The sequence below is a fragment of the Heterodontus francisci genome, chromosome 6 (assembly GCF_036365525.1).
Source record: "Heterodontus francisci isolate sHetFra1 chromosome 6, sHetFra1.hap1, whole genome shotgun sequence".
Taxonomy (NCBI): domain Eukaryota; kingdom Metazoa; phylum Chordata; class Chondrichthyes; order Heterodontiformes; family Heterodontidae; genus Heterodontus; species Heterodontus francisci.
In genome coordinates, this window is record NC_090376.1 from 63,533,774 (window position 1) to 63,555,331 (window position 21,558).

Here is a 21,558-nt window from a genome sequence, read left to right on the forward strand (position 1 = left end):
GACGATACAACTCCTGGCATAATGAAGAAAATTAACTTTAAAGCAGCACAAGGGGCCGTGTCCCGACTTGCCAGCAGTGGCACAAAACGTAGGTTGATGCTTCACTTACTAAGGGAGTGCTGCACTGTCAAGAGGTGACCTCTTTCGGATGAAATGTTAAACCAAAGCCTAGTCTGCCCTCTAAAATGGACATCAAAGATCCCATGGTACTATTTTGAAGAAGATTGTGCGGGGGGGGGGGGGGGGGGAGGGGTGGGGGGGAAGTTCTTTCCAGTGTCCTGGCCAATATACACCCCTCAAGCAAGGTCACTAAAAAGATTCTGATGAAGTGTCACTGACCTGAAACGTTAACTCTGCTTCTCTCTCCACAGATGCTGCCAGTCTTGCTGAGTATTTCCAGCACTTCTTGTTTTTATTTCAGATTTCCAGCATCTTCAGTATTTTGCTTTTATTTTCACTAAAAAGATTGTTTGGTTATTATCTCATTGTTCTTTTGCGGGACCTTGCTGCGCACAAATTGGCTGCTGCATTTCCAACATCATAACAGTGGTCAAACTTCAAAAAAGTACTTTATTGGCTGTAAGGGGCATCCTCGGTACAACAAAGGTGCTATATGATTGCAAGTTTTTAATGCATCTGAGATATTTGTGCGGTGAGGTGAACAACAATCACTTACATAGTCTGAGGAAATCATGAAAGCTGTTCAATTCACCCCAGAAAAGAAAAAGATCATCCTCAGAATTTTAGCTGTCTGGCAAGTTTGAAAATAAGAATGCAAGAACATAAGAAATAGGAGCTGGAGTAGACCATTTGGCCCTTTAGGTCTGCTCCAACGTTCAATAAGATCATGGCTGATCTTTTACTTCAACTCCACCTTCTTGCACTATCCCCATATCCCTTAATTTCCTTAGTACTGAAAAATCTATTGGCCTCCGTCTTGAATATATTCAACGACTGAGTATCCACAGCTCTCTGGGGTAGAAAATTCCAAAGATTCACAACTCTTTGAGTGAAGAAATTTCTCCTTATCTCAGTCCGAAATGGCCAACGTCTTAATCTGAAACTGTGGCCCTGTGTTCGAGATTTCATAGCCTGGGGAAACATTTTCTCAGCATCTACCCTGTCAAGCCCCTTAAGAATTTAATGTTTCACTTAGATTATCTATCATTCCTTCTAAACTCTGGGGAATATAGTCCTAATCTATTCAATCCCTCCTCATGAGATAATCATCTCATCCCAGGAACCTTCATTTCACTCCCTCTAGGGTAAGTATGTCCTTCCATAGGTAAGGAGACCAAACTGCACACAGTACTCACTAATGCCTGGTATAATTATAATAAGAGTTCTTTACTGTCACACTCCTAACCCTTTGCAACAAAAGCTAACATACCATTTGCCTACCTAATTTCTTGCTGTACCCGCATATTAACTTTCTGTGATTCATGTACAAGGACACCCAAGTCCCTTTGAATGCAAGCATTTCCCAGTCTCTTGTTTTATTTTTCCTACCAAAGTGGATAACTTCACAGCTCACCATATTGTATTCCATCTGCTATGCTATTTCCCTCTCACCCAACCTGTCTAAAACCCACTGCAGCCTCATCGTGTCCTCCTCACCGCTTACTTTCCCACCAAACTTTTTATTGCCTTGGATTCATTGCACTCAGTCTCCTTGATTAAGTTACTAATTAACCTTTTCTCATTGCACAATACGAGATCCAAAATAGCCTGTTCCCTAATTTGTTCTTCAGTGCAATATATCTCTGTGGCATGTGATGAAATATCTCCTTAAATGTCTGGCTCTGCTTATCTACTGTCTTAACGTTTTAACCTATTTTCCCAGTCCACTTTAGCCAACTCTGTCTTCATACCTTTGTAATTGGCTTTATTTAAGTTTAAGATACCCCTTCAGACCCAAGTTTCTCACCTTCGAACTGAATGTGAAATTCTATCATGTTATGATCACTTTGCCCAAGAGGATTCCCTTACTATTAGATCATGAGTTAATCCTGTCTCATGACTGGAGAATAGCCAATGTTGTTCCTTTGTTTAAGAAGGGTAGCAAGTATAATCCAGGAAATTATAGGCCGGTGAGCCTTACATCAGTGGTAGGGAAATTATTAGAGAGGATTATTCAGGACAGGATTTACTCCCATTTGGAAACAAACAAACTTATTAGCGAGAGGAAGCATGGTTTTGTGAAGGGGAGGTCGTGTCTCACTAATTTGATTGAGTTTTTTGAGGAAGTGACAAAGATAAAGGAAGGGCAGTGGATGTTATCTATATGGACTTCAATAAAGCCTTTGACAAGGTTCCTCATGGCAGACTGGTACAAAAGGTGAAGTCACACGGGATCAGAGGTGAGCTGGCAAGATGGATACAGAACTGGCTCTGTCATAGAAGACAGAGGGTAGCAGTGGAAGGGTGCTTTTCTGAATGGAGGGATGTGACTAGTGGTGTTCCGTAGGGATCAGTGCTGAGACCTTTGCTCTTTGTAGTATATATAAATGATTTGGAGGAAAATGTAGCTGGTCTGATTTGTAAGTTTGCGGAGGACACAAAGGTTGGTGGAGTTGCGGACAGTGATGAGGATTGTCAGAGGATACAGCAGAATATAGATCGGTTGCAGACTTGGGCGGAGAAATGGTGGATGGAGTTTAATCCGGACAAATGTGAGGTAATGCATTTTGGAAGATCTAATGCAGGTGGGAAGTATACAGCAAATGGCAGAACCCTTCGGAGTATTGACAGGCAGAGAAATCTGGGCGAACAGGTCCACAGATCACTGAAAGTGGCAACGCAGGTGGATAAGGTAGTCAAGAAGGCATACGGCATGCTTGCCTTCATCGGTCGGGGCATAGAGTATAAAAATTGGCAAGTCATGCTGCAGCTGTACAGAACTTTAGTTAGGCCACACTTAGAATATTGCGTGCAATTCTGGTCTCCGCACTACCAGAAGGACGTGGAGGCTTTGGAGAGGGTACAGAAGAGGTTTACCAGGATGTTGCCTGGTCTGGAGGGGAATTAGCTATGAGGAGAGGTTGGATAAACTCGGATTGTTTTCACTGGAACGACGGAGGTGGAGGGGTGACATGATAGAGGTTTACAAAGTTATGAGCGGCATGGACAGAGTGGATAGTTAGAAGCTTTTTCCCAGGGTGGAAGAGTCAGTTACTAGGGGACATAGGTTTAAGGTGAGAGGGGCAAAGTTTAGAGGGGATGTGCGGGGAAAGTTCTTTACACAGAGGGTGGTGAGTGTCTGGAACTTGCTGCCGGGGGAGGTGGTGGAAGCAGGTACGATAATGACGTTTAAGAGGCATCTTGACAAATACATGAATAGGATGGGAATAGAGGGATACGGTCCCCGGAAGTGCAGAAGGTTTTAGTTTAGGCAGGCATCAAGATCGGCACAGGTTTGGAGGGCCGAATGGCCTGTTCCTGTGCTGTACTGTTCTTTGTTCTTTGTTTATTCATTACACATTATCAAGTCTAAAATAGCCTTTTCTTTGGTTGTTCCACAATATATTGTTCTAAGAAACTGTCCTGAATATACTCTATGAACTCATCCTCAAGGTGACCTTTGTCAATTTGATTGGTCTAATCTAAATGAAGATTAAAATTGCACAGGCCTCTATTTTTCCTTGATGTATACTCTGTCTTACAGTATAGTTATTGTTATGGGTCCTATAAACTACTGCCACCCATGACTTCTTTCCTTCCTATTTCTTATCTCCACCCAAACTGATTCTACATCTTCATTTTCCGAGCCACGATCATTTCTCACCACTGTTCCGATCACATCCTTTATTAACAGAGCTACCCCACCTCCTTTTCCTTTCCACCTATCCTTTTGAAATGTCAAACACCTTTGAATATTCAGTTCCCAGCCTTGGTAACCTCGCAACTAGGTCTCTGTAATGGCTATCAGATCATGTCCGTTTATTTCTGTTTCTTTTTTATTATTCATTCATGGGATGTGGGCATCGCTGGCCAGGCCAGCATTTGTTGCTCATCCATAATGGCCCTTGAGAAGGTGATGGTGAGCTGCTTTCTTGAACCGCTGCAGTCTATGTGGGGTAGGTGCACCCACAGTGCTGTTAGGAAGGGAGTTCCAGGATTTTGACCCAGTGACAGTGAAGGAACAGCAATATAGTTCCAAGTGAGGATGGTGTGTGACTTGGAGGGGAACTTGCAGGTGGTGGTGTTCCCATGCATTTGCTGCCCCTGTCCTTCTAGTTGGTAGAGGTCGCAGGTTTGGAAGGTGCTGTCTAAGGAGCCTTGGGGTGCATTGCTGCAGTGCATCTTGTAGGTGGTACACACTGCTGCCACTGTGCATCGGTTGTGGAGGGAGTGAATGTTTGTAGATGGGGTGCCAATCAAGCGGGCTGCTTTGTCCTGGATGGTCTCGAGCTTCTTGAGTGTTGTTGGAGTTGCACCCATCCAGGCAAGTATTCCATCACACTCCTGACTTGTGCCTTGTAGATGGTGGACAGGCTTTGGGGAGTCAGGAGGTGAGTTACTTGCTGCAGGACTCCTAGCCTCTGACCTGCTCTTGTAGCCACGGTATTTATATGGCTACTCAGTTTCTCATTGATGGTAGCCCCTGGGATGTTGATAGTGGGGGATTGAGCGATGGTAATGCGATTGAATGCCATCAATTTATCTATTTTGCTATGAATGCTGCATGCATTCAGATAAAGAGCCTTTAATTCTGTATTTTTCCCACTTTTCCCTACTCTGGCCCTATTTGCTGGTGCAATTTTATGTTTGTCTGCTCTGTCCCTTCCTGTCACAGGTTAATTTAGTTTAGTTTAAGTTCCTAATTTAGTGAAGTAATAGTAAGTTACAGTTGCAAAATATTGTGGATGCCTGAAATCTGAAATAAAAAGAGGAAATGCTAGAAAGACTCAACAGCTCTGGCAGCATCTGTGGAGAGAGATACAGAATTAACGTTTCAGGTCTGTGATCTTTCATCAGAACTCAGATCATTCAGAGTCAGAGAGGGGAAGGTCAGAGGGTATCATGAATACATGGCAAGGGGTGAGATTCAAAGAAGGGTTGGGGTCAGAAGGAAGTGAAGGAGAAGAAGAATCCAGAGGGGCATTGTGGGTTATTGAAATTTGTGATCCTTCACGCTGAAAGGAAGATAAAACGTTTTTTGTTAAATCATTGGATGAGGCAAAGGTTGAAATGAAACTGTGAACCAGCACAACTTTGAGATAGAGTGAGTCAGTGCTGCTTAAAGATAGAGGTTGAGAGTATGCACGTGGAGCCGCATGGCATTGAGTGTGGATCTCAGGATGCAGTTAGAACAACGGTTCGAAGAATTCTGAAGGTCCTGATGAAAGGTCACAGACCTGAAATGTTAACTATCTCTCTCTCTCCCTCTCCACAGATGCTGCCAGACCTGCTGAGTATTTCCACCATTTTCTGTTTTTATGATAGCATATTATAGTTTCCTAGCTCAGAGAAAAAATGTAAAAGTGTAACACTCGCCAAGCAATCACCTAGCTGCTGTCCTGTGACATCACTCCTTGATTTTATTTTGTTGATTTTGAAGCTCTGGCTCCCGCCTCACTGCCCCTCTCACTCTACTGCATGTCTACTCTCAGGCCTGGTTTTATCCTGTGCTATTACTCTCACTCTCCCACAGGTCCACTCTCGGCCTTGTTTTATTCTCTGTTGCTCCTCTTGCATGACCACCAACCTGGGGCAATGATTTCTCCATTCATGGCTGCTTTTTCTGCTCACTCAAATGGTAATAACCAAAACCTCTGCCTTAATCAACTGGCTAATTTTATAAAGTCACTAAAATCTGTTTGAATGTCTTTTGAAAATATTTTATAGCCATACTTAATGTACACATAATGTTCTGTCTGTCATGTGCAGCAGTTTTTCTCAATTTCTAAAAAACATGCAATCTTCTGCCAGAATTTACATGGAATTCTCATGTCTATGTGGAATAGTTTTCATCCAAGTCTGTTGCATTCATTTATGGAATGATAAACCAGCTTGGGTGACAATGATGTGGCATAGAAGGAAGAAGGAGTTCATTGGTGAAGTAAAATTGTAGACAGCTGAGCAGTGTGAAGACCATTGCCTCACAAATGATCTTCTCCAGAACCTTTACTTGAAGTCACAGACACATTGGTAAATCGAGAACAATTTTATCCAATAGAAATTACTGATAAGCCACAGGTGTGCCTACAGTGGACCAGTTTAGCTACATACACTAATTTTAGCAGAAAGCACCTTACATACATTCACGCAATACAAGTAAATGTGCTTCATGTGTACACTTACTTAAAATTATCTACCACCATTCAATGACCAAGGAAGCAAAACACACACTCTGACCACTTACCAAAAAATGCACAAAAAGGTTAAAATGCCCATGCATACACTGTATGGATATGAATACTGAGAGCACATGCCCAATAATGTTCTTTTGTATTTATTTCTTATGCACTCATCAGAAATGCATTTGGCCACATCTGGATTCCCAATTCGCCACAAGTAGCTAGTGGCTAACATGTTGGACAACCCTAGTCTAGAACAACAGACCAGGGAATGTGGAGTTCACAGAAAACAGATCACGATACTTCAATATCTCTATTGTTTCACTTTTGTTGATAAAAGTATGTCACTGCTGCATCGGACAACTGATAATATCCATTTAGTGTGCAATCTGTTAACACTGAAATATACACCGGCATTGTCAGATGGCATAATATTATGCTTTTGGGTTGGCTATAGTTAGTATACTAAAACAACTATCTTCTTCTTCTTCTTCTTTGGCCTCCTTGTCTCGATAGACAATGGGTAAGTGCCGAGAAGTGGTCAGTGGTTTGTGGAGCAGCGCCTGGTGTGGCGATAAAGGCCAATTCTAGAGTGACAGACTCTTCCACAGGTGCTGCAGATAAAACTGGTTGTCGGGGCTGTTACACAGTTGGCTCGCTCCTTGCGCTTCTGTCTTTTTTCCTGCCAACTGCTAAGTCTATGACTCGCCACACTTTAGCCCCGCCTTTATGGCTGTCCGCCAGCTCTGGCGATCACTGGCAATTGACTCCCATGATTTGTGGTTAATGTCACAGGACTTCATGTCGCGTTTGCAGACGTCTTTAAAGCGGAGACATGGACGGCCGGTGGGTTTGATACCAGTGACGAGCTCGCTGTACAATGCATCCTTGGGGATCTTGCCATCTTCCATGCGGCTCACATGGCCGAGCCATTTCAAGCGCTGCTTGCTTAGTAGGGTGTATATGGTGGGGATGTTGGCTGCCTCAAAGACTTCTGCGTTGGAGATACGGTCCTGCTACCTGTTGCCAAGGATTCTTCAGAGGCAACGAAGATGGAATGAGTTGAGAGGTCGCTCTTGGCAGACATACGTTGTCCAGGCCTCGCTGCCATAGAGCAAGTTACTGAGGACACAGGCTTGAAACACTCGGACATTTGTGTTCCGTGTCAGTGTGCCATTTTACCACATCCTCTTGGCCAGTCGGGACATAGCAGAGGAAGCCTTTCCCATGCACTTGTTGATTTCTGCATCGAGAGACAGGTTACTGGTGATAGTTGAGCCTAGGTAGGTGAACTCTTGAACCACTTCCAGAGCGTGGTCGCCGATATTGATGGATGGAGCATTTCTGACGTCCTGTCCCATGTTCTTCATTTTCTTGAGGTTGATGGTTAGGCCAAATTCGTTGCAGGCAGCCGCAATCCTGTCGATGAGTCTCTGCAGACACTCTTTCGTGTGGGATGTTAATGCAGCATCATTAGCAAGGAGGAGTTCCCTGATGAGGACTTTCTGTACTTTGGTCTTCGCTCTAAGACGGGCAAGGTTGAACAACCTGCCATCTGATCTTGTGTGGAGGAAAATTCCTTCTTCTGAAGACTTGAACACATGTGAGAGCAGCAGTGAGAAGAAGATCCCAAACAGTGTAGGTGTGTGAACACAGCCCTGTTTCACACCACTCAGGATAGGAAAGGGGTCTGATGAGGCACTGCTATGCTAAATTGTGCCTTTCATATTGTCATAGAATGAGGTGATGATTCTTAGTAGCTTTGGTGGACATCTGATCTTTTCTAGTAGTCTGAAGAGATCACGTCTACTGACGAGGTCAAAGGCTTTGGTGCGATCTATGAAAGCAATGTAGAGGGGCATCTGTTGTTCGTGGCATTTCACCTGTAGCTGATGAAGAGAGAACAGCATGTCAATGGTGGATCTCTCTGCTCGAAAGCCGCACAGTGCCTCCGGGTCGACACGCTCAGCTAGCTTCTGGAGTATGTTTAAAATGACTCGAGCGAAGACTTTCCCCACTATGCTGAGCAGGGAGATTCCACAGTAGTTGTTGCAATCACCGTGGTCACCCTTGTTCTTGTAGAGGGTGATGATATTGGCATCGCGTATGTCCTGTGATACTGCTCCCTCATCCCAGCACAGGCAAAGCAGTTCGTGGAGAGCTGAAAGTATAGCAGGCTTGGCACTCTTGATTATTTCAGGGGTAATGCCGTCCTTCCCAGGGGCTTTTCCACCGGCTAGAGAATCAATGGCATCACTCAGTTCCGATTTTGTTGACTGTTCATCCAGCTCATCCATGACTGACATTGAGGGCGGTATCAGTGGCAACTTTTTCCCTGGAGTACAGTTCTAGGTAGTGCTCCACCCAGCGGTCCATTTGCTTGCGTTTGTCAGTGATTGCTTCCCCTGAACAAAACAACTATCAAGTCCAATATAAAACCAATAATTTTTCTTGATGGGGCCCAAGAATGCTAACATTCAGGCCTCCTTCAAGTCTCCTAAAGATAGTTCCACCGAGATTTTGTGTCCGGTATTTCCTCCACCTGTGCCAGCAAATAGAAATGGATGATCTAATTTTGATACCAAGATTTTGCATAACTATCAATGACTTTGATCTAAAATATAGTTATTTGATTTAACGTTTTACCTGTATGCTTTTGTCTCACCTTAATTTTGCAATCTTCTCCAGCCCTATTTCCTCAATTTGCAACTCTCACAATTATAGTTCCATTGTTGACATTGCACAGGATATTTTAATTTTTATACTTAGTCAGTGATTTAAAGGTACTTCTTTTGGGCCTCCTTATCTCGAGAGACAATGGATACGCGCCTGGAGGTGGTCAGTGGTTTGTGAAGCAGCGCCTGGAGTGGCTATAAAGGCCAATTCTGGAGTGACAGGCTCTTCCACAGGTGCTGCAGAGAAATTTGTTTGTCGGGGCTGTTGCACAGTTGGCTCTCCCCTTGCGCCTCTGTCTTTTTTCCTGCCAACTACTAAGTCTCTTCGACTCGCCACAATTTAGCCCTGTCTTTATGGCTGCCCGCCAGCTCTGGCGAATGCTGGCAACTGACTCCCACGACTTGTGATCAATGTCACACGATTTCATGTCGCGTTTGCAGACGTCTTTATAACGGAGACATGGACGGCCGGTGGGTCTGATACCAGTGGCGAGCTCGCTGTACAATGTGTCTTTGGGGATCCTGCCATCTTCCATGCGGCTCACATGGCCAAGCCATCTCAAGCGCCGCTGACTCAGTAGTGTGTATAAGCTGGTGGTGTTGGCCGCTTCAAGGACTTCTGTGTTGGAGATATAGTCCTGCCACCTGATGCCAAGTATTCTCCGAAGGCAGCAAAGATGGAATGAATTGAGACGTCGCTCTTGGCTGGCATACGTTGTCCAGGCCTCGCTGCCGTAGAGCAAGGTACTGAGGACACAGGCCTGATACACTCGGACTTTTGTGTTCCGTGTCAGTGCGCCATTTTCCCACACTCTCTTGGCCAGTCTGGACATAGCAGTGGAAGCCTTACCCATGCGCTTGTTGATTTCTGCATCTAGAGACAGGTTACTGGTGATAGTTGAGCCTAGGTAGGTGAACTCTTGAACCACTTCCAGAGCGTGGTTGCCAATATTGATGGATGGAGCATTTCTGACGTCCTGCCCCATGATGTTCGTTTTCTTGAGGCTGATGGTTAGGCCAAATTCATTGCAGGCAGCCGCAAACCTGTTGATGAGACTCTGCAGGCACTCTTCAGTGTGAGATGTTAAAGCAGCATCGTCAGCAAAGAGGAGTTCCCTGATGAGGACTTTCCGTACTTTGGACTTCGCTCTTAGACGGGCAAGGTTGAACATCCTGCCCCCTGATCTTGTGTGGAGGAAAATTCCTTCTTCAGAGGATTTGAACGCATGTGAAAGCAGCAGGGAGAAGAAAATCCCAAAAAGTGTGGGTGCGAGAACACAGCCCTGTTTCACACCACTCAGGATAGGAAAGGGCTCTGATGAGGAGCCACCATGTTGAATTGTGCCTTTCATATTGTCATGGAATGAGGTGATGATACTTAGTAGCTTTGGTGGACATCCGATCTTTTCTAGTAGTCTGAAGAGACCACGTCTGCTGACGAGGTCAAAGGCTTTGGTGAGATCAATGAAAGCAATGTAGAGGGGCATCTGTTGTTCACGGCATTTCTCCTGTATCTGACGAAGGGAGAACAGCATGTCAATGGTCGATCTCTCTGCACGAAAGCCACACTGTGCCTCAGGGTAGACGCGCTCGGCCAGCTTCTGGAGCCTGTTCAGAGCGACTCGAGCAAAGACTACTATTTCAGATTATAGTTAAGGCAATTAATTCATTAGTTAATTGTACATCGACATAATTAAAGGTTTTAAACCATTGTATTCCTGTAGGATGTTACTGTTAAAACATTACGGCATACCTAAAATTCACCACTTTTGCAGCAGAGTGATGGAACCATTCAAATCATGCTTCTGGTCTCCTCAAAGTTAATGGGGTAATAGAAGGTATCTAAGTAATACTCTGGGATCCTACTATGGACCTATTGAACTTTCCCTCAGTATTTAAATTATCTATGATTCCTGCATGTCAATTCTAAATTTGAAGAGTTTTGACATAATACTTCCATTAGGAGAAACTCCAGCCCCTTAGCTCTAATCAGGGAAGATGGGGAAGAAGCGTCAGGAATACTTCTGAGCGATAAGATGTAACCCTTGGTGCCATGGCATATGACCCCAATTTGATAGCCTCCCATTTTCCACTGTTCATAAACTTCAACCATCCAAAACTCAGTTGTCCGCAACCTATCCCACACTAGGCCCCACTCACCCATCACCTCTATCCTTGCTGTCCTCCATTGGCTTCTGGTCTACCAATGTTTAACATTTACAATTCTCATTCTTGTGTTTAAATCCCTTCATAGCCTTTGCCTGCCCACTTCTGTAATCTCTTCCATCCCTTCAATCCCCTTAAGATATCTCTTCCTTTGACTCTGGCCTCTTGTGCAATTCCCCGTTCCCTATACCCTATCAGTGCTGGTAATGTATTCAGATGTTCAGGCTCTATGCTCTGGAATTCCCTTTTTAAACCACTGTGCTCCATACTTCCTTCTCCTCCTTCAAGGTTCTCTTTAAAAACCAGCTCTGCTCAAGCTTTCTCCCTCCTAATATGTTCTTTGTCACTGAATCAACTTTTTCTCTGATTACCCCTCTGAAGCACATTAGAATGTTCTATGAAAAAGAAGCTATATAAATGCAAACTGTTATGGTTGTATGTGCTAAGTTCACAGGCAGAACATTTTTGCAATGAGGACTGTACATCAACTTGATTGGTTAATGACAGAACTATTGAGGTTCTGAAAGGAAAATTTCAGTGCTTTGATAGATCAGGAGCGGTACTGCAGTATGGTCCTGATTGAATGTCTTGCATTGCTTGCTGTGTCCTTCACAATTTCACAATTAGGAAACAACTGGAAATGGAATCTTGGAAACAGTTGGTCTTGGATGTGGGGAAAGCTGTGGAACCTGGAACTCAGTCTCCTGAGGATCAGTACTCAGAGGAGTCTCCAATGCCAGCTGCCAGGGAAATACATAGGGACATTATTACTCATTCATTCTCCTTGGATTAAAATTTTTGAAGCATCCAATTGATACATGTTCCCACTGTTTGTGGGTCACCATTTACAAAAATCTTACAACATTCCAACTAAACCCTCGATATGTCATGTGATCATTGAACAACAAAGCCAACTCAAAGTGCAAAATCATATTTCATTTACAAAAATCTTCAACGTATGTCTAATCACCATATTTCCTCAGGCTCTATCTCCTATCCTGGTGTCACAAGATCTGGTTGGCTATGGGATTGGTAGAAGAGGATTTTGGGATTAAAGTGACCCTTGTCTCATGACAGCTGAGTTCTGGGAAGGAGCTATTGTACGATTTCACAATTTGACACTGCATCCTACATGTTCTTTCAGATGATCTCTCAAGTGTGTGGTTTGTGCTGCTTCTGTTACGACCAGGTGTGAAAGCGGTCCAGGGGTCCCCTCTCAGCCTTCACCTGGTCTTACCGTAGCAGGGTTTAATTTTTAACACACCATGTTTTTACCTCCCTCTTTGGTGAATCCTTGTTCACTGCTTTCCAATTGTAAGGCACAGAACCAGCACAAACAGGTTTTCTTAGGTTTAAAGAAGAAAGGTTAAAATTTATTAAACTTAAACTCTAATTTGGTTGACACCTATGGATACACAACATGCCCACGCTAGTATGCGTATGTGATACACACATGCAACTAGATACGGAAAAGAGCAGAAGCAAAATAAAGTGGAAATGTTTGAGGCAATATCTGAAGAGCTTTTGTTACGGTTCTTCTAGCTCACTGTAGAGTCCTTGATTGTAGGCAGTTCTTGCTTTTTGTTGGGGCCCAGTATTCTTCTTAAACCTTGTTCACTATAGGAGACTTTTTTCTCTTGGGGTTCATTTGTCTTCAGTGGATTCAGAGGCTTGTGAGAAAGAGATGGGAGTAGACAGGAGAGATCTTCTCAGTCCAGCAGCAAACAATCTTTTCTGAGTTCAAACTCTCTGTGGCTAGTTCAAAAAACCCTGGAACAGCCAGCTAGTCATGTGACCAGCCGGTCTAACCAGTCCTGGATTGTATCACCTTAGCAGTCTCTGGAATGCTCCTCTTAAACACAATACCTGGTGATCAAGGTCCATTGTGGGTTGAATGTGTCAGGGAATGGTTCTTTGTCCTTCCAAGTACTATCTGTTAATATGCAAATGTCTTTTCCAGCCATGGCTGATCTGTTTAACAAGTCATTTCCTCGCTCCAGAAAACAGTTTAAAATCAATGTACATGACCAAATTAATGTACCTCATTCTTGGCAGGTGGGGGCCCAGCATGACACTTCCATATTTTGTACAAAATATTACATTGTGAGCCACCCCTCCTCCAGGGTCCCTAACAATTCTTTTGTACAAGCATTTGTTTTTGTAAAGCTATCAGACAGTTGATGACTTGCATCCACCCATTTAATTTTAGATACTTCCTTTGTCTCCCGCATTTATTTCAATTCAGCAAGGTAAATCTGTAATCTATTCTCACTCACACTTTATGTAGAGTGTACATTATACCACAAGGAATGATTAATTACATAAAATTCAGTGGGTATTCTATTTTCAGTATGACCATTGTACAGAATCTCACTTAAATTATTTGACCAATAGAAACCCATATCCACAGCCTCCACAAGAGCCAGTGTTTCAGCAGCTGGAATACTTTTAACAACCCTTTTTATTTTCTTAGCTTCCCAACTAAAGGATTCTCATCCATCAGAAATATTATGAAACCAATTGTACTAGAATATCCATCAGGAAGGTTAGCATGTGAAGTGTCACTAAAATGATTAGCCTCATGTTCTTTGCGTCATCTATGGATGGAAACTTAAGTATGCAGCTTTCCAGATTTAACTTTCTTAATGTTTTATTTGCTGTTAAAACATACTCTACTTTAGGGTGTTTCATCGTAGTACTCAACTCCAAAACATTGTCAAGAAAACCTGCTATGCCAAATGAGGATTATTTAATTAATTGGTTGGAAACCAACATTAAACTTTTAATGAAAAAAAATGGAATCCTAAAGTTAACTTTTAAAAAATGGCAGCCAAGATGGTCACCTCAATTTACATCTTGCACATTCTAAGTCATCAAGGAGGCGATACATATCTGATGAGCCTGCACTCAAAACAATGGCTTGCTCTATTGATTGAATTACCTGAGATTGCTTTCATTAACAAGAAGTTCAAAACCATCCTGAAACATTAACATTGAAAGGATGAAGGGGAGAGATTGAAATTCCTAATCTTGAATCTCTTTAGAAGGCACCAAAGAATATACTGAGACAGTCATGTGACCATCTATCCATCTCTGTAAAAGCTGGGAGTTTCCCTTGGATAAAGGAGACAAGCCAGTGACTCAAACTGTGCAGAAGCCAGAAGGGCTGTCTCTCTCTCTCTCCTGAAGGTCTGGTGGTGCATGCAAAGCTTAGCTGCCAGCTGCAACATCCAAGCCAAAGACACCAGGGGAATACAGCCACCTGCAATTCAGCCTCCAAGAAAACTCTGAACCAGGTGGGCCAGCCACAAATTGCACTTCTATCAGGCAAAGACTTCAAGAATAATGATAATAAGACTTCAAGAACATAGCTTCAGCCAGAATAACCCAACCCCATAAACTGTGTATTAATTTTTATTTGTTCTGGACTCTAATGCAACTACAAATATACTCCTCTTTTTGTGTGCATGAATGTGTAACATAATTTTTCTTATTTATTTAGATCGGTTTAGATGGTTAAGTATAACAAACTCACATCTTTCTTGTTTAAACTCAAGAAACCGTGTCTGATTGGTTCTTTTACGATCACAACAAAGGTTAAAGGTAAAACACTCACTGAAGTGGTAAGCACATCCACTGTTTAAAAAAGGACCAAACCCTGTTGCAGTCAAATAAGGGGAAGGACAAGAGCGGAGCCTTGTGACCCCTCCTCGCCTGGCTGTAACAACCTCAAAACTAGCATCTGGTCTAGTCTGAATGCACAACCAGTTCAACTGACCAATCAAGCTTCGATATTGCTCTTTCTTTTCTTTAAATATAGCACCATCTTTCTGTGATGACCTGGTACAATTAAAATAGGAAGAAGGTAACACTGTCTAAATAGGATTGTTGACTTAAATTTATTCCAGAGGGACTTTGCTTATTATCCAAGCAAATATATTTAAAAGCCCTACAAGCCTGATTTCCAATGTTAGATTCTAATGCAATCTTATTCATAACACATTTCTCAAATTCTGCAGGAACAACCTAGAAGAAATTATCAAGATGCATCATGAAGATGATTGAAAATGTTCCTTTGTGATACCAAGAAAATATTATGGGATCTGCATTTAATTGAACACAACCTATTTTCAACAAAACAGATTTCACTAAAAATCACACACCATGGAGGAATCATAAAGGCTGTAGATACATTTACTTAGTTTCCATGCTTTTCTTTCTGCATTTGATGCCTCTTTGGGGAGTTTCAGAAACACTTCTCTCTGAAAAGTATTGCTCTGCAGAAATGTGGCTTTTATGGCGATTGACTTATACTCCCATGTTATTTGGCTAAAAGATTGAATTCAATTTTTAAGGTTACCTTTCCAGCAGTGGGAGAAACCATTCTAATATCTATATCACCAGTCACTCTACTAATATTTAGCCTTCTATGTTCCATCTGTAAGGACTTTTTCAGTACAAATCCACCTCGGGGCAAAGCTGGTTGCCCCTTCTCTGGTACTTCAGAATAAACTTCAAACTCTCTCCAACTATCTAAATCCTTTTGTTGTGCCACTATTATTAGTTTATCCTCAAGTTTATTGGCAGCCAACAAAAATTTACAATCATGAGGACTTCTGCTTCTAGTTATGTTCAGAGACTATTCTGTGGCTTTTATTTTATTGTCTAATCTATTCAAGCTACGGCCACTGCTTCCATTTTTCCATCTGTCAGGGCTACCATAGAAAATAGAACATAGAACAATACAGCACAGTACAGGCCCTTCGGCCCACAATGTTGTGCCGACCCTTTAACCTACTCTAAGACCAAACTACCTACATACCCTTCATTCTACTATCATCCATGAACCTATCCAAGAGTCGCTTAAATGTCCCTAATGTATCTGCTTCTACTACCACCGCTGGCAGTGCATTCCACACACCCACCACTCTCTGTGTAAAGAACTTACCTCTGACATCTCCCCTAAACCTTCCTCCAATCACCTTAAAATTATGCCCCCTAGTGATAGCCCTTTCCACCCTGGGAAAAAGTCTCTGGCTATCCACTCTATCTATGCCTCATTGTCTTGTACATCTCTATCAAGTCATCTCTCATCCTTCTTCGCTCCAATGAGAAAAGCCCTAGCTCCCTCAACCTTTCTTCATAAGACATGCCCTCCAGTCCAGGCAGCATCCTGGTAAATCTCCTCTGCACCCTCTCTAAAGCTTCCACATCCTTCCTATAATGAGGCGACCAGAACTGAACACAATATTCCAAGTGTGGTCTAACCAGGGCTTTATAGAGCTGCAGCATAACCTCGCAGCTCTTAAACTCAATCCCCCTGTTAATGAAAGCCAACACACCATACGCCTTCTTAACAACCCTATCAACTTGAGTGGCAACTTTGAGGGATCTATGGACGTGGACCCCAAGATCCCTCTGTTCCTCCACACTGCCAAGAATCCTGTCTTTAAGCCTGTATTCTGCATTTAAATTCGACCTTCCAAAATGAATCACTTCACACTTTTCCAGGTTGAACTCCATCTGCCACTTCTCAGCCCAGCTCTGCATCCTGTCAATGTCCCGCTGCAACCTACAACAGCCCTCCACACTATCCACAACTCCAGCAACCTTTGTGTCATCGGCAAACTTACTAACCCAGCCTTCCACTTTCTCATCCAAGTCATTTATAAAAATCACAAAGAGTAGAGGTCCCAGAACAGATCCCTGCGGAACACCACTGGTCACCGAGCTCCATGCTGAATACTTTCCATCTACTACCACCCTCTGTCTTCTATGGGCCAGCCAATTCTGTATCCAGACAGCCAAATTTCCCTGTATCCCATGCCTCCTTACTTTCTGAATGAGCCTACCATGGGGAAACTTATCAAACGCCTTGCTAAAATCCATATACACCACATCCACTGCTCTTCCTTCATCAATGTGTTTTGTCACATCCTCAAAGAATTCAATAAGGCTTGTGAGGCATGACCTGCCCCTCACAAAGCCATGCTGACTATCTCTAATCAAACTATGCTTTTCCAAATAATCATAAATCCTGTCTCTCAGAATCCTCTCCAATAATTTGCCCACCACCAACGTAAGACTGACTGGTCTGTAATTCCCAGGCTTATCCCTATTCCCTTTCTTGAACAAAGGAATAACATTTGCCACCCTCCAATCATCTGGTACTACTCCAGTGGACAATGAGGACGCAAAGATCATCGCCAAAGGCGCGGCAATCTCTTCCCTCGCTTCCTGTAATAACCTTGGGTATATCCCGTCTGGCCCCGGGGACTTATCTATCCTCATGTCTTTCAAAATTTCCAGCACATCCTCCTTCTTAACCTCAACCTGTTCGAGCATATCAGCCTGTTTCACGCTGTCCTCACAAATGACAAGGACCCTCTCACTCGTGAATACTGAAGCAAAGTATTCATTTCGGACCTCCCCTACCTCCTCCGACTCCAGGCACAAGTTCCCTCCACTATCCCTGATCGGCCCTACCCTCACTCTGACCATCCTCTTGTTCCTCACATAAGTGTAGAACGCCTTGGGATTTTCCTTAATCCTACCCGCCAAGACTTTTTCATGTCCCCTTCTAGCTCTCCTAAGTCCATTCTTCAGTTCCTTCCTGGCTACCTTGTAACCCTCTAGAGCCCTGTCTGATCCTTGCTTCCTCAACCTTAAGTAAGCTTCCTTCTTCCTCTTGACTAGCTGTTCCACATCTCTTGTCATCCAAGGTTCCTTCACCCTACCATCCCTTCCTTGCCTCATCGGGACAAACCTATCCAGCAGTCGCAGCAAGTGCTCCCTAAACAACCTCCACATTTCTGTCATGCATTTCCCTGAGAACATCCGTTCCCAATTTATGCTCCCCAGTTCCTGCCTAATAGCATTGTAATTTTCCCTCCCCCAATTAAATATTTTCCCATCCCGTCTGCTCCTGTCCCTCTCCATGACTATAGTAAAGGTCAGGGAGTTGTGATCACTATCACCAAAATGCTCTCCCACCGAGAGATCTGCCACCTGGCCTGGTTCGTTGCCAAGCACCAAGTCCAACATAGCCTCCCCTCTAGTCGACATATCTACATATTGAGTCAGGAAACCTTCCTGGGCACACCTGACAAAATCTGCTCCATCCAAACTATTTGCACCAAGGGGGTTCCAATCAATATTAGGGAAGTTGAAGTCACCCATGACAACAACCCTGTTACTTCTGCACCTTTCCAAAATCTGCCTCCCAGTCTGTTCCTCTGTGTCTCTGTTGCTATTGGGGGGTCTATAGAAAACTGCCAATAAAGTGACTGCTCCTTTCCTGTTTCTGACTTCCACCCATACTGACTCAGTAGACAAACCCTCCTCAACGACCTCCCTTTCTGCAGCTGTGATACTATCCCTGATTAGCAATGCCACTCCCCCACCTCTTTTACCTCCCTCCCTATTCCTTTTGAAACATCTAAACCCCGGAACATCCAACATCCATTCCTGCCCCTGTGATATCCAAGTCTCCATAATGGCCACAACATCGTAGCTCCAAGTACTGATCCATGCTCTAAGTTCATCACCCTTATTCCTGACACTTCTTGCGTTAAAATAGACACACTTCAACCCATCATATTGGCTGCAACTTTGCCCTGTCAACTGTCTAACCTTCCTCACAGACTCTCTGCACTCTGTATCTGCTTGTTCAACAGCTACCCCATCCACTGATCCGTAGCTCCAGTTCCCATCCCCCTGCCAAACTAGTTTAAATCCTCCCGAAGAGCTCTAGCAAACCTCCCGCCCAGGATATTGGTGCCCCTCCAGTTCAGATGCAACCCGTCCTTCTTGTACAGGTCCCACCTTCCCCAGAAGGTATCCCAATGATCCACATATCTGAAGCCCTCCCTCCTACACCAGCTCTGTAGCCACGTGTTCAGCTGCACTCGCTCCCTGTTTCTAGCCTCACTAGCACGTGGCACCGGTATCAATCCTGAGATTACTACTCTGCTCGTCCTGCCTTTTAGCTTCCAACCTAACTCCCTATATTCGCTTTTCAGGTCCTCATCCCTTTTCCTTGCTATGTCATTGGTACCGATGTGTACCACGACTTCTGGCTGCTCCCCCCACCCCTTAAGAATCCTGTAGACTCGATCCGAGACATCCCTGACCCTGGCACCCGGAAGGCAACATACCATCCGGGAGTCTCGTTCGCGACCACAGAATCTCCTGTCTGTTCCTCTAACCATTGAATCTCCTATCACTATCGCTCTCCTATTCTCCCCCCTTCCCTTCTGAGCCACAGAGCTCAGTGCCAGAGACCTGGCCGCTGTGGCTTTCCCCTGGTAGGTCGTCCCCCCCAACCTTATCCAAAACGGTATATTTATTATTGAGGGAACGGCCACAGGGGATCCCTGCACTGTGCGCCTATTCCCTTTCCCTCCCCTGACGGTCACCCAGCTACCTTTATCCTGTAACTTAGGTGTCACTACTTCCCTATAACTGCTCTCTATCACCCTCTCAGCCTCCTGAATAATCCGAAGGTCATCCAGCTCCAGCTCCAGCTCCCTAACGTGGTCTGTGAGGAGCTGGAGTTGGGTGCCCTTCTCACAGGTGAAGTCAGCAGGGACACAAGTGGTGACCCTTACCTCCCACATCCTGCAAGAGGAGCATGCAACTGCCCTAGCTTCCATTCCCTCTGCTCTAAATTGACAAAAGAGATTAAAAAATAAATAAATAAATAAAGGAAAACCTTACCTTACCAAACCCTCCACACAAGAGTCCTTTTTTTTCAGTTAGAGGAGGAGGAGGATGGGTAGCAGACACTACACGTGTAGTGTTTCGGGTTTAGCCACTGCCCGAATAAATAATTTCACTTACCCAGCAGTCTCCGTGTCCGCGTCCGCCAAATCACGAGGTAAGCACTTTATAGCTCAACTTACCTTCCCAGCTGCCCCCTGGCTCGCGCTCTCACTGCTCCCGCTGCTCAAATGGAAGAAAGAAATACCCACCAATCACTTACCAGTTTTCCTGTGACGTCACACTTCAATTTTTGCTGGTCAAGCAGGTCCACAGAACAGAACAGAACAGAGCGCTCTCACTGCTGCTTCTGGTCTCTGGCTTCAGCTCCTTTTATCTCCCGGCTCCTCTCGCCTGTTCCCGCTCTCGCTGCTGCTTCTAGTCTCTGGCTTCAGCTCCTTTTATCTCCCGGCTCCTCTCGCCTGTTCCCGCTCTCGCTGCTGCTTCTAGTCTCTGGCTTCAGCTCCTTTTATCTCCCGGCTCCTCTCGCTGCCGCCGCTCTCGCTGCTGCTTTCCCTTTTGCACTGTCAGAGATTCTTCCTCCAGTTTGTGTTCTGAACTGAAGTTGCCTGCACATTCCACAATTGTTGTATCCTTCCATTCACTAAACCCCTCTGAAATACATGTCATCCCAATACCCACACAGGGCAATTGGCCTGTCAATATGATCGTTCTATCATGGTGTCATGATCACTCACATTACCACTATTCAGCCCTTGATCTATTACATCCTGTTCCGCAGAACTGACATCATAAATCACATGAACATTTGAGGTACTTCTATCAGTTGCTCAGAGTCTGAGATTTTGTAATTAATTCCAAACAGTTTGATTGCTATGTTTGGTAAATATTGGGCTTGAGTTTGTTCTCCCCCTGGCGTCGGGTTCCGTGGCGGGGTGGGGCCTGAAGATGGCTCCGGGCGAGGCCTGCCACGACCTCGATGCCAGGCGATGGGACCTCAATTAAAATATTCAAATTAATAAAATGAATACATTTAAATAGACTTACCTGTGATCTTGAGGGCCCGCCATGATCTTCAGCATGGCGGCCAGCACTCCCGCGCCTTCAAATCCCCATCCGGGGAAACGTGGCGCCACACTGGTGGGGAGGGGGGAGGAGGTAAGATTTTCAGTGCTGGAGGGGAGGATGGTGTCAAATGAACTTAATGGGTGTAGGGGATGGCAGGAAGGTTTGCCCTTTAAACACTGTACAGTTTGGGGGGGGGGAAGGTCAAATGTAAAAGGTAAGTGTTTTGGGGGTGAAGGGCAAATAGTTACTGTAATTGTTATGGGAGGGAAGGGGTGCTATAAATTAATTTAGTGAAATTATTTCTTTAAAAATTTAAATGTGCCAGCAGGGATGGCTGCCCTTTAAACATGGCGCCAGTACCTGCGCAAAGACAGCTGACACCATTGCCGGCGATGGACAGCCTGCCCCCTCCACATGATTGAAGGGTGCGGGCTGCCCCGGCCATTTAAATGAGACGCCGTGTGGCAGATTGTGGCGGCTCTTTGGCGTGCAGCTTGCACAGGCGGGACGCCATTTTTTTAGCTCTTAAAATCTAGCCCATTGTTATACCATCACCACCTATTTCTTTACCAGGGCCTTTCCATTCCCTATGAGCCTGTCTTTATAGTATATGAAATCTCCTGAATTAA